The sequence below is a fragment of the Malaya genurostris genome, chromosome 1 (assembly GCF_030247185.1).
Source record: "Malaya genurostris strain Urasoe2022 chromosome 1, Malgen_1.1, whole genome shotgun sequence".
Classification (NCBI taxonomy): domain Eukaryota; kingdom Metazoa; phylum Arthropoda; class Insecta; order Diptera; family Culicidae; genus Malaya; species Malaya genurostris.
In genome coordinates, this window is record NC_080570.1 from 111101929 (window position 1) to 111116786 (window position 14858).

A 14858-nucleotide genomic window follows, 5' to 3' on the forward strand; every position below is an offset into this window, starting at 1 on the left:
CAACAAATCCTAGTTAAGCTATTTTGGTAATATTATTTCCCGTGAGATTTCGGCAATTTTTGAACCAATTTTTAGAAAACACGTTCACGCAATCGCTGTAGAAGAAGCTATTCATTTTGTACTGCATTCTTCAATTCTCAGTTATTTCTTATTTTATTATTCCTGTTTATTCGCAATACCAGATTGTTTTATATACAAACATGAGTACCTTCAACAACCAATAGGAACATTTTTGTAATTTTGAATTTTAAGTGTTATTTTTATTATACAAAATCAGCAAATCAATTTTCAACAGTATTATATATTCTATGTAATTACCTAAACCATTTCAGAAAACACCAAATCGATCGGACCCACCGTTTCTGGGATATATATTATTGAAAATTTTCAAGGGATTATTTCTTAGTCCCTTCTCAAAGTAAGGCTAGAGTTAAAATGGCAAACTTATGATGCAAATTGTTTCGTCTGGTCATAAATAACGCTTATGCAAAATTTGAGCCAAATAAAAATAATACAAAATTTAAATTTAAAACAAAAATCTTATTCGCGATCAAATTACTCTCATGTAAATTTGTATAGCCATCAGCTAACAAGACCAATACGTTGGATCAGTTTCAACGATTTTTACGTATTTTGCATCGTCATTTTAAATTAATACTGGAAATTTTGAACACTCTCCGCCCTGTAATTCCGGAACTAGAAGTCGGATCTGGATAACATTACGTAGCAACCTAAGAGGCCGTGAGTTTTAACCCAAGTTTTAGAAAATTAGTTTCATTATCCCACAGAAATTGAAGTGAGTTCCGCTTTTTTTTGAGTTCTTAGCCATCGGGGTTCGGTGTTGCCAAATCGATTTGTTTGACCATCAACTGATAAGATCTATATATTGAAATAGTGCGGTCAAGATCAATTAAAAATTCCAAACCGCTGTATCTCAAGAACGGTAGTATATAGCAAAATTTTTATCAGCATCTTTTTAGCGTTAAATAAAATTTTTTATGGATTTAAAAAATTACATTATTCTGAAAATATTTAACATCTTCCAATATTATTTCTTTATTCTAAAAATTTTACAGAATTTTATTTTGTACTTCAGCTACAACATATCAGAATATAAAAACAAATCAAAAATACGAATTTCAACGGGTATAGCGTGATGGGTTAGTCGATGCCTTCACGCAGTCAGAATTGTTTACATAGTCCTAAAACATTAAAGAAGATACCAAATCGATCGGACCCACCGTTTCTGGGATATATATTATTGAACGTTTTCAAGGGATTATTCCTTAGTCCCAGTTTGAATTTTTTAACTCTCTAAACTTATCTATGTAACCTGAAATCGGATCCGGATATAAATTTACAGCAGTCCAAATTTGCAAAAATCGATTCTGCGGTGTCTGACAAAATCGAAAGCACTTTTTTGCATTATTTTGCGCATTTTTCTCCGTTAATCTGGATCCGGAAGTTGGACTAGGATAAAATTCCATAACATGCTATGGGATGATAGGACCTTTCATTTGAATCATAGTATGAGACAATTTTTTCCGGGGGTTTCCGAGAAAATCCGTTTTTTTATTTTTTTTTCAAAATTTTCTGGAACCAGAAGTCGGGTGCGACTAAAATTCAATAGTACGCAATGGGATTACGAGACCTCTAAGAGAATCGAGTGCACGTTTGTGTTACATTCATACATACATACATGAAAATGATACGGATGAGTTATCAATGAGACGGATTCTGGTGTGTTTTCTGTCAAATAATTCAATCCAATACTTTTTTCATTGAATCTTATGCTCAGGTTTGATGTTCTCAATGTTTGAAAGTTTGTTTAAGTTTTTTCTCTACGTTTCGTCTTGTTCAATATTGGTATCGAGAACGAATTCCTGATCTCATTTTCGCTTAGGTCACAAAGCCACTACTCCTATGTTTGATGAGTCGCCGTGCTTTCGTCAAGTAGATGAAGCAAGTAGTAGTCGTTTTGTTTAATAGCATACTATTTTCATGAATAATATATATAATATTGAAATGATCATATAAGTTGGAATGTTATAAATTGTAAAACAACCATCAGTCAATCAGCTCCAGGATAGGTATTTATATTCTCTATTAAGCGTTCACTAGCAAAAGAAAACGTTGAAGTACATGAGTAATGAGTACGAAAAATTGAAAAAAATCGAAAATCAGTTGAAAAGTTTTTAGGTAAAACGTTCACCGATTCTTCAAAAAACTGTATCCGCGTTTAAAATTTTGCTCGCCACGCGCACGCCGAATCATTAAACTTCATCTATTACGATTTCGAAGATTACTTAGAATAAAAAAACCAGTGATTTTTATAGCAATAAATTTCCGAAAGCTTACTTGGTGCCCGTTTTTGAAATTAGTTTTGTGATAACTAAAACGATCGCTAGGTAATTCGCATTACGCGTTTTGCAATCTTCAATGCGCTTTCATAAAAAACACACCGCAACCATATATTGAATTTATATGAACTCATCGCCATGTAATAATAAAGCCATTCAGATCAGCGGGTGGCCCTTCGGGTAGTATGGCGCAAGGAGCCCTAATTATGTTTCCACTAATTGTAAATTTATTCAATGTGGCAGCTTCTTTTGCTTTTTGCCTTTCAGATAAAAAACGCACTGGATATCTGTTTGGTTTTATTGCCGATCGTCGTTGGAACGGTTGCATAATGAGCAGTATATCCTTTCGCGATGCTGGATGCTGCATTTGAATTTCTAATTATTGAGTATGTGAAGGATGTTGTTCCACCAGCATTTCGACACAGATGCGGTCAGTATATCGGTATTATTGAGGGGGCAATTCGAGCCATGAGATCATTCACGCGGTTTCAGTAAATTACAAACTAACCAGGCCGGCGTCGAAAGCCAACAACTTATTCCAAAATAAGGTTCATTCAGACACGGCTCTTAAGACTTTTCCACTTGGTGTTCGGCTTCGGCGTTGGAGTCATATGTAACAAACAGGTAATTGCAAGAAGATTAAAGTTACCTCTAAACGGTGCTCGATTAGCTATAAAATTAAAATCTACACGAAATTGTTGGTTGTTTAAAATGATTAAAATCTGATTCAATCCATCGCAAAAGGCCGTCGGGGTAGTTGCTTATTAATGACTTCTAATAATATAACAATAATTACTCATGCAGATAATTCGGACGGATACAGGTTAAACGGTTTATAAACTAATTACACACCTCTCACATGTTCGATTTAGATATTTCTATTATGGCTAATTAGGTCAATACAGAATGTTTTGTTTTAGGTAACAATTAAATATGTTGTTTAAATCCAATATATCTAGTCAGAAGCTTGTTGTTTGTTTGTCCACACTAAGCTGTTTCAGTTCACGTAATGATTTATTACAATTTGAAATCCATTATTTCTACGTTAATCTTCAAAACGTTATTCAACATTTATCGAGTTGTTCGATTTGGATCAAATATGTACAAATTTGTTCTACAGTTTATCGCTTTTTTACGGTAGCTTCATAATGTTTCTCTCATCGGAAAACTCTTGTAATTTATTTTTAAGTACTTTCTTGATGCAACCTTTTTATCATTAATAAAATTTGGCTACCCAAATCTTGCCATGCAAAAAATGTAATCGTTCGGTTCCAAATCCGGAGTATACGGTGGATGCAAACCAAACTTCTCTACCAAGACTTCAAAGTTTCTTAGTTAGGGCGTTGTCCTGGTAGAATTCGACACTTCTTCTGTTGGTTAATTCTAAAGGTTACTGGTCAGTTGCTCGTTTAAAGCTAGCACTCCAACTTTGGACAATAGAGATCAGGATTTGTTGGTCATATGGAATCTCATAATAAAAGCTCACTCTCCAGTCCAAGAAAATGCATCGCAGATACCACCTGGCCGTTAGTCCTGGTTTGATCAAAGTTTGAGTCGATTCGCCGTGGTTTGACTACGATCGTTAGCGCAATGTTTGACACATATCACATTCCCCATCACCATTCTTTCAAGGAATGGGTCAACGATGGTGCGCAGATGGTAATGCATTAACCCGGCCTTCTTAAATCATGTATTTGTGAAGTAAGCAATTTCTAAACACACATGTCTTCTACTCATTGTATCTTTCTTTCTTTTTTTTCGATTATAATGAGGTTTAAAATTTGTCAAGTAGTCCACTATATGCTAACCGAAATTTGATCGAATTTCGTTGAAAGTTAAACGTATTTGCCTCTTACAATAGGTGTATAAAAAAGTTCGTGTCGCTTTCTAACGAAGCGTAACTTGATTTTCATTCTAGTGATTGACCTTTCCAAATATGCGTTTGAAAAGCTCACAGTTCACACAAATGGGAAGTTCTACCCCACCCGCTGTATAACCCAGACATTGCTCCTTCTGATTGCTATTTATTCTGTCATTCGGAGGTTTGGAACCTCTTGGGTTCCGGTTTGTGCTAAAGTGAACATGACCAGTTTGAATCATTTACATTTCGCATTCAGCTCATCAGTGCATTAGCAGATTATGTTGATCTACTAATGCCACCTCGCGGACCAACATAATCCGCTTCTGGTCGATGCAGCACTTCTTCAATTATGATGAAGTCAAAACATGAATCGATTCACGGATAGCGGCCAAACTGGTCGAAATTTAAAAACCCTTAATCCGCCTAGTGGTGTGATAATACTTTTCTCTTGCTATTTAAATAGTCTCGTTGAAATATTTGTTTGATTCTTTCCTAGGATATTAGTATTGTGAGCTTATCAAATAACGAAATCTCTGAGAAATTGTGTTGCATCGGCTAAACCTTTTCTGAGAAAATTGAGGGGTAAAAATACAACGCGTTTTGTCTCTTTAGTCACTTATACCATTATATCTACGGCACCGGAAATGCCAGTCATTTGATCCTTTCACTTGATCTACAAATCCAATAAGAAATAAATAAATAAATAAATCAATAGTAGCTTTAAAAAGTGCCTGATTTGAAAAAATCGGCTAAGCAATCTCGGAGATAATTGAGCTGTTAAAATACAACGCGTTTAGTCGGTTATGTCACTTCTACCATTATATCTACGGAGCTGCCAGTTATTTGATCTTTGCACTTGATCAAGCGAGCTTAGGTTTGTTAAAATCGACTCAGCCATCTCTGAGAAAATTTAGCGATAAATTACGAGTTTTGTCACTTACGTCACTTATACCATAATATCTCAGGAACAGAAAGTAACAGCCTTTTGATCTTCGAACTTGAGTCATAACTCAATAGTGGCTTTCAAACGAGCCCAGGCTTGTTGAAATCGGTTCGGCCATCTCTGAGAAAATGGATCAGTGAAAAAACAACGCACTTCGTCGGTCACATCACTTATACTATTATATCTCCAGCACCAGAAGTGATAGCCATTCGATCTTGAAACTTGATCAATGATCCAAAAGTAGCTTTCAAACGAACCAAAGCTTGTTGGAATCGGTTCAGCCATCTCCGAGAAAAATGCGCGGTCATTTTTTTTTTGGAAAACATAAACACACAGACATTTTCCGATCTCACCGAGCTGAGTCGAATGGTGTATAACACGATGGGTCTCGGAGGCTCCATTCGAAAGTCAGTTTTTCCAGCAATTCTATTACCCTTCCATAAAAAAGGGCAAAAAAGAGTCCAGAGGTTAGAGTCATTTCGCCAAAAGGATCATTTCGTCGAAAGCCATTTCGCTGATTTCTTCAACTGTCATAATATCGTAATTGGAATTAATTCAAGATAATGGCAAATGAAAGATGATAGTGTTTACGCCCGTTTTGCTGATTTACAATCGCACTTCTGGAATATCTTATATTTAAAATAACGGATAAAGTCATTTTCCTGTCTTTAATTTTTTTTGGATTCTGAATTCGCATAAATTGTGCTTATGCGATTCAGAATAATCCGAGTTCGTATCCCGTGGCATATTCTGGTTCGAATATGAATTCATACCTATATGCAGAAAGATATCCCGACATATGTCCTGTGTGAAAATCGGTAGCCATCCAGTCGCTTCATTACGTACAGTTTCAATAGTACCTTCCATTTACGAGAATCCATCATCGGCAGTTGGATTAACGTCAATTTGCACAACAATTTTCCTCCCGATCCATTTGCCGTCCATCCGAAGCGGCAGTTCACAATCAGATGAGAAATCAGTGCAGAATTATAAATCTACCTGTTTCGATTCTTCGCACGTAGAATTTATTGGGTCAATAATTGGTAAATATTCATAATTTTAATGACGAGCCGTCCCCGGGTCTCCGTCTCCGGTCGGATCGAAACCCGGTACTTGGCGGACGTGTTATTATTCCGAAAGGTTTGTCTTTTTTTTTCGAGCTAGATGGCATAGAGGGGTGCTATAGAGTTGCTTCAAGGGATTAGCGGGAGCTATTTGCGAACCGCCATGTTTCCAGTGATTCGCTGGTTGGATAATGGCAATCATAATAATAATAATAATAACAATAATCACAAAGTGGATAGTACGGATTTTGACCGGTTAGTGCTTTCTGGTTGGAAAACGTGAGATGCTTACGAATTTCGTGTCGGTGGATTTTAATGGGGTCAGAATCAGTTCTATAAATATGTCTCAATTTAATGTTTAAAAAAACGGGTAGTTATTGAATGATGTTTTCAATTTACAATATCTAAAATCGTTAGTTAACATTATATTTGAAAAAATATCAATCTTACAATTGTTTGCATTCGAAAAATTTTTTCTGGTCAAGTCTTTATAATATTGCACACAAATTATTCAATGATTTCATTATACAAATATATCATATTTTGTTCTATGAATTATTCATATACGATCCTCCCATCAATACGGTTCGGATCTTGGTCATATTTTGCAGTACACATCCTCAATGACTTTGTCGACGTTGAAAAAAAATAGAATAATTACAATTAAAAGTGAAACCAAATTTTTTTGGCTGATATACGAAACCTGATCAGTAATAATTCCATGGATTTATATTTTTAAATATTGTAAAGTGTATCCCCATATTGAAAACAAATATTTCAATGCCCCTCGTTAAAATGAACCCGATCCCCTATATTCAATAAAATTATCTAATTTATTGTCGATTTGATTTTGTAGCATTGGAAGAGACCTTTATAAATGTGGATAAACTCGGATAGGATGTGATTCAAAATGGCATTGAAAAATACCCATTTTAAAGTACGATTTTGAAATAGGGTAAAGAATAAAAAAATACAACGCTGAATATTAGAATGGTGATTATTTGTGGAGTATTCTCTGGATGGAGGGTGCCACAGGGGCGAGACTGAGAATTTATCTATGTAGCGACCGTGCAAGGTTGAAAATGTACGGAGATTCTATTCAATTAGGTTGAGTTTAACCCACATTCAGAGTAATTGAACTGGCAAAAAGATTTATTCAGATTAAATCGGAGAATTGTATTTCATTTTGCAAATTTTCGTATCTGCTATTTTATTTTTACAATTTTCGTTGGGTACTGACTGAAGATATGCATTTTTAATAATGTCGATCCAAGCATATGCCACAGAAGCCAATCGAAGCATAACGATTCTTCCTATGACTGGGCCATCTTAAGAATGGTCCCGTGTCGCACCTATTTATGAGTAGGCATTTCTCTAATCATTATATCTTATTATATCTTAAAAAGTGGTGAAGTGATATTATGTACATTCGAAGTCAAACTTGAAATTTCTTACTCGTTTGTTTGAGGGGGCGTTTGTTCGTGGTTCGTCTCGTCATCCATTGCCGTGGTATTGTTGTTGATTTCGTTGCTAGTTGCTGTAAATGCGCTTTGTTGTACATTGTTTGCAGTTGCTGGTTGGTTGGATGGTAAGCTGTTAACTGCAGCTGGTGTACTTTGTTCTATAGGGGTTACGTTGGATGGTTTCGTTGAAGGGGATATTTCCCTGTTGTTGGTGACTGTCACAGGTGTACTGGGGTTGCTTGGGGTTGATGTGAAGGAAGCACCGTTGTTCTTTGGTATAGTTGTCTCCTTGTCCGGTTTATCACATGACTTACCGTAGTGAACAGCTTTTTGGCAATATTGACATGTGGCCATCTGATTGTCATAGGTAACAAGTGATTTGCACGGTATTCTTGTATCCTGACCGAATGTCACATAAGAAGGTATAGGCCTCCTCAAGCGCATGCGTAACAAACGAACGCCATTTAGAATACCGGGGAAAAATTCTTCCACTTTTCTTTTTCGATAGAGAGAATCTCCCCGTATTGGGACATAATATGGCGAATATAAGGATCGATGACGCTTGAGGGAAGATCATGCACACGCACTTCTATAGCACTATCTTCCATATATACTGGAATGTTGTACTTGATATTTTCATGCTCCACATAGTGCACATTACTATTGTCTTTAGCGAATTGAATTGCATCCAACTCTTTATAGAACTAGATATAAACAACATTGTTGGTCTTATTGCATTGAAGTAAATGCACACGTTTGATGTCAAGATGCATATGCTCCCTAAGCAAACCTTCAAGTTTTCGTATCGAAGGTCGAATTTTCCACTGTCTGAAGTCAACAATAATTGTATTCTTTCGTACCGGCGGTAGCTTTTGTTCGTTTGGTTCACTCATTTTCGAGGTCTATTGTTCACTACACAATACTGTACTTGGTTTCTTCTGTCCCCAACGTAAGCGGTTTTGTTTTATTGACTGACTTGGATGAGATGTAAACCCGAACTGAGCTTTGCTATTTTATCTGAATATATTATTCAACTTTTTGCATTTTTGTTTAAATTTTGTGTTCTTTGTGCTATTTGTGCTATAAGTGTTTTAGGCGATATTTGTGCTATTTGTGTTCTTGTGCGATTTGTGGTATTTGTGCTGTTCGTGCTACTTTGCTGTTGTGCAACTTCTTATGTTTATGCTATTTGATTTATTTGCGGCTTTTGTGTTTTTTGTGGTAATTTGATGTTTATTCTGTTTGTGTTGTTTGTGTCGTTTGTGCTATTTTTGTTTTTGTACTACTTGTGTTTTTGTGATATTTGTGTTATTTGAACTGTTTGTGCTATTTGCTTTGTTTGTACTAATTGGGTAATTTGGGCTGTTTGTATCATTTATTCCAATTGTTATAAGTTCTTTTTTCTCTATTTGTGTCATTCAATTTGTTCTAATTTTTATATGTATCCATGTTGTTCTATTTGTTTTAAGTTGTTCTATTTATTTTATTTGTTCTATTTGTTCTATTCGTTTTATTAGTTTTATTTTTTCTATTTATTTTATTTGATCTATTTGTTCTATTTGTTCTATTTGTTATATTGGTTCTATTTGTTCTATTTGTTCTATTGGTTCTATTTGTTCTATTTGTTCTATTTGTTCTATTTGTTCTATTTGTTCTATTTGTTCTATTTGTTCTATTTGTTCTATTTGTTCTATTTGTTCTATTTGTTCTATTTGTTCTATTTGTTCTATTTGTTCTATTTGTTCTATTTGTTCTATTTTTTCTATTTGTTCTATTTGTTCTATTTGTTCTATTTGTTCTATTTGTTCTATTTGTTCTATTTGTTCTATTTGTTCTATTTGTTCTATTTGTTCTATTTGTTCTATTTGTTCTATTTGTTCTATTTGTTCTATTTGTTCTATTTGTTCTATTTGTTCTATTTGTTCTATTTGTTCTATTTGTTCTATTTGTTCTATTTGTTCTATTTGTTCTATTTGTTCTATTTGTTCTATTTGTTCTATTTGTTCTATTTGTTCTATTTGTTCTATTTGTTCTATTTGTTCTATTTGTTCTATTTGTTCTATTTGTTCTATTTGTTCTATTTGTTCTATTTGTTCTATTTGTTCTATTTGTTCTATTTGTTCTATTTGTTCTATTTGTTCTATTTGTTCTATTTGTTCTATTTGTTCTATTTGTTCTATTTGTTCTATTTGTTCTATTTGTTCTATTTGTTCTATTTGTTCTATTTGTTCTATTTGTTTTATTTGTTTTATTTGTTTTATTTGTTCTATTTGTTCTATTTGTTCTATTTGTTCTATTTGTTCTATTTGTTCTATTTGTTCTATTTGTTTTATTTGTTCTGTTTGTTCTATTTATTCTATTTGTTCTATTTGTACATTTGTTCTATTTGTTCTATTTGTTCTATTTGTTCTATTTGTTCTATTCGTTCTATTTGTTCTATTTATTATATTTGTTCTATTTGTTCTATACGTTCTATTTGTTCTATTTGTTCTATTTTTGTGTTTGTGCTATTTATACTCTTTGTGTTTTTGGGTCAACGGGAATCGAAAAAATGTTCGATTTCGGATGTCACAAATTTATGCTAGGTTCCCGAGAGGAAATTTTTTCAAACAAATTTTTGACGAGAATAACACCAAATCTCGATGTTTCATGATATTTTACACGGTCTCTTTTTGTGAGGTACGTATCCCCCGCGTAAAAAAGACTTTAGTGCATTTGATAAGTTCACAATTCTCGTGGAGAACACTATTTGTGTCGAAGATAAAATCACACCAAGATATCGATTAAGAAAAGGTTTTATAGTGTTGTAGTTTCCTTTGTTTTGGATATTTTTGCTAACAACGTATTTGCGTTACTTTTGTTCATTTTCGCCAATGTTGTTATTTTGAGATTTGTAATTGTATTTCCATAGTTTTTTAATATATTTTTGATATATTTTTCTTTCTTTATATTCAGTTCAGTGCAAGCAGCATTTGCCAGGGATTTGGAAACTTTGTGAATATTATTTCTATTTGCGCTCATTTTTGCGATTGTTTTGATGTTAATTTTGTAGAAAATGTTCTTCGAAAAGCGTTTTATTTCCATCATCGTTCTAAAATTGTGACACAAAAAATATACAATAAGTTCAGTGTACCAATATCAAGCTTCTAATACCAATAATTTTAGGCCTAGGTCGTGATCGGTCATCCATTAACAATTTCCTAGCTGCAAGGTTGTTTCCTAACTTCAAACCAAAGCGTTTTTTAAGGCATTATGTTCAATTTTGTGATTAGTGTGCGGTTGAACAAATAAGTTTTGTTACAACAGAGTACAACGTCTTCAATCGTTTGTCTCCTTTTATGTGATTGAACTCTATTTCACGCCGTTCGAAAATACCGGCAAAAGATGATGTTGCATTTTCGGTTGACCTTTTACAGCAATTTAAATCTTCCGATGTTTGAATTAGATCCCTATCTGACAGTTTGTTGTGGGTTGAGGAATGAATATAACCGTATAATTGATACCTACCCATTTTCGTTTATTTACAGGTACGAGGCAACATTGATTCTCTTGACACCTTGAGTGGGTGAGTGAGTATATAACCGAAAACTAGGAGTTTGATGTTAGAAAAGGGCAGCACATAGTTCATCATCATTAGTGTCCAATCTTTCATGAGACAAAAATATCCAGCGTTCGCCAGAGACGAAGTCGGTTAGCTATAGGTTATCCAGTCAGCAGATCTACCGAGCGGTAACAGATGCAATTATCTACCAAATAACGTAACGACTACTGTCGTTCAGGCGTATTGCGAAATAACCGCGGAGAGAAAACCGCGTTGGTTCGTGTGAACTTTTGAAACGTTTAGCGCTAAATGTCTACCGCAAAAATTAAGCCGTAAGTTGCAATCACCGATGTCAAAGGGGACCTCTCGTATAAAATCATACATTCGTCAATGCTTAAGGACGGCAATCAATCACACCCAAAGTCGTGATTTGTCAAGATTAGCGTTGAAGCTTTTCCGTGTATCATAGCTAGGAAGAGCAGCCTGGAATTCCTATGTGGAATTCGATCGTGATGAGAGCGAACTAATCTTCGGAATGGAGCATTATTGTCATAAAAACTTGTAACATCTTTTTGTTGAAGTTGTTGTTGCCCAAGAATTTAAATAATTAAATGCTTTGATGCTCAAACTTGAAGTTGTAGAAGATTCGTTAATTCACTTCAGTTGTCTCATTAAATTATGAAACGAATAATGACTACAACACAAAAAGCAAATTGTAATTACTGTATGTGATTTGCAACAAACTCTATACCAATATTATATTTAATTTGAGCAATTTGAATGCTTTCTCTCGTCAAACCAGAAACACAGAAAAACAAATTTATGTTTGTTGATTCAAATGGAGAGGGCTAAAGTGTTATGCATCTACCATCCAATTCGATGGCAGCCCCGAACACCTGATTACTTGAACAGAGTAACATTTGTAACTTCTATTCGAACAATGTACTCCCTCATAATTGTATTTTAACGTTGCTATGCAGGCAATCTAACTCAACACGAATTTTACCTGACGCGCCTTCAAAGTTTCATTATTGGCACATTTTCTAGGATGACGATTATGCTATAAGAGACTCATATATTTTCAATTATTGAGTGGAATTTTAGGATCTTTTACAAACACTGTACAAATTTATTTTCTTTTTTTTTTGTGGAACTAATTTTTTAAGATGACGTTGATTATAATTTAGATTCGGAATTTGGTTCGGTTCGGTTGAGGTTGTTCTGAATGCTAGAGGAATGAATCAACAGGCTACAAAATGCTGTTTCTCATCCTAATATCACATTTTTCAATATGGTTATTCGAAAATAATCACATCTCCTTACATATTGGAATCGGAACAGATAATTTTCATTGATTCAAACCTTATACTGGGTGCTGCAGAAAGAATTTTCCTCATACGAAAATTTACTTTTCGCTTGATGAAATGATTTCGTAAATTATTTGGAAAGTTTCTTTTTTTCTTGCATTTTGACAATTCTCACCTAGTGAAACACATCGTTAGATCGCCCTTAAATGCTAGCGTGAATTTTGCAACGCGACGTTTACTAACACTATTAAATTTTTATGTTCTGTGGGATTTTATTCCCTACATGGCAAAGTTAAGCTTGCAACGTCAGTATAATCGAAGTACACAATAATACACGAGATTAAATACAGCACAGAACTTTCTCTGTCTATAAGATTTAACCTGGAGCGGAACATTATGCCTAAAGCCGTTTCACCGAATGTATCTTTTCGCAGAGAGGATAACTTTTTAACCAAATATGGTAGAAAAAATTATCAAGAAAGTTGTTTGATTTTATTTTCCTGTAAACGATTCACTAAATTTGAGATAATTTGTTTACTAACTTTCTGAGTACTACAGAAGTATTTATTTCTAGTTGCTTCAATTTAACCTTGTAGATACAACGCATAGTGGTCCCAATTGAGGATGTCGATCGATTAATCTAATAATAGATTTATAATTTATTTATATTAGTTTGAAAGTAATATTTGAATATTTAACTAATCGAATAATCCGAAAAAACTCAACACTAATAATCAAATAATTAATCGAATAATTTTTTTTTTATTTTTTTATTTTTTTTTAAATAACTATTCATTGGAATATGAGTTAAAATTAAATTATTAAGATTTAAATTGGGTGTTCAGCCACAAGTGGTGACTTTTCAGCCCTGTTATATATATATATATATATATATATATATATATATATATATATATATATATATATATATATATATATATATATATATATATATATATATATATATATATATATATATATATATATATATATATATATATATATATATATATATATATATATATATATATATATATATATATATATATATATATATATATATATATATATATGATTTGGTTATTACCATGAAGACATTATTTGCTTCCGCAATTCTGAGATTATTGTGTAGGGAAAATTCTAAACCTACTTGTTTTGTGTAATGGGGAAAAGGAACTTATATACTAACTTACTAACTAATACAGAGAGCGAATCGATTCAATTGAAGATTGCATCGATTTTTGTCGGAATTTGCTTATAATATTATGTGACATTACATCTAATGGTTCTATATTTGTGAGTCTGTGTAACTCATTTGTGCTAAACCAGGGAGGACGCTTCAAAATCATTTTCAGAATTTTATTCTGAATCCTTTGAAGCGTTTTCTTCCTGGTGGAACAACAACTTGACCAAATTGGTACCGCATAAAGCATGGCTGGTCTGAAAATTTGTTTATAAATTAACAGTTTGTTTTTTAGACAGAGCTTAGAATTTCTGTTTATAAGAGGATATAAACATTTAATATATTTATTACACTTTGCCTGGATTCCTTCAATGTGATCCTTGAAAGTGAGTTTTTTGTCATACGTTAAACCTAAGTATTTAGCTTGATCAGACCATGTCAATTCCAAGCCATTCAATTTAAGAATGTGATTATTGTTTGGTTTAAGAAAAGAAGCTCTTGGCTTGTGAGGAAAGATAATTAATTGCGTTTTTGCTGCATTTGGTTTAATTTTCCATTTTGACAGATAATCACTGAAAATATTTAAACTTCTTTGTAGGCGACTGCAGATCACTCTTAGATTTCTACCTGTGGCTAACAGACTTGTGTCGTCACAGAATAGCGATTTCTGACAACCAACGGGTAGATTTGGAAGATCAGAAGTGAAAATATTATACAAGATTGGAGCTACACTCGAACCCTGCGGAACACCGGCTCGTACGGGTAGCATTTCAGATTTACAATTCTGATAGCTAACCTGAAGAGTACGATCAGTTAAATAATTTTGAATCATTTTGATCAAATAAATAGGAAACTGGAAATCGGACATTTTTGCTATTAAACCTTTGTGCCAAACACTGTCGAATGCTTTTTCTATGTCTAGAAGAGCAACTCCAGTGGATAACCCAGAAGATTTATTTGATTTTAGCATGTTCGTTACTCTGACAAGCTGATGAGTAGTTGAATGTTCATGACGAAATCCAAACTGCTCTGGTAAAAGATTGAATTCTCATTTATATGAGTCATCATTCTCAACAAGATAGTTTTTTTTCAAAAAGTTTACTGATAGAAGAAAGTAAGCTAATTGGGCGATAACT

General features: G+C 33.5%; 2 protein-coding genes across 5 annotated transcripts in view; one reads left to right on the forward strand and one right to left on the reverse strand.

The window, feature by feature from the left end:
- LOC131425397 (RING finger protein 17) overlaps window positions 1-14858 on the forward strand; it is a 546443-nt gene that overhangs the window by 472042 nt on the left and 59543 nt on the right. The window contains exon 1 of one of the 4 annotated variants that reach the window (XM_058587269.1): window positions 11217-11256. The exons of the other annotated variants lie outside the window; for them this stretch is intronic. The gene's annotated coding sequence lies outside the window, so the exon portion shown is untranslated. Of the gene's footprint in view, window positions 1-11216; window positions 11257-14858 lie in introns of those variants that run through there. 4 annotated transcript variants of the gene reach the window in all.
- Window positions 1-14858, reverse strand: part of LOC131425399 (uncharacterized) — a 114193-nt gene that overhangs the window by 65697 nt on the left and 33638 nt on the right. The gene's annotated exons all lie outside the window — the stretch shown is intronic.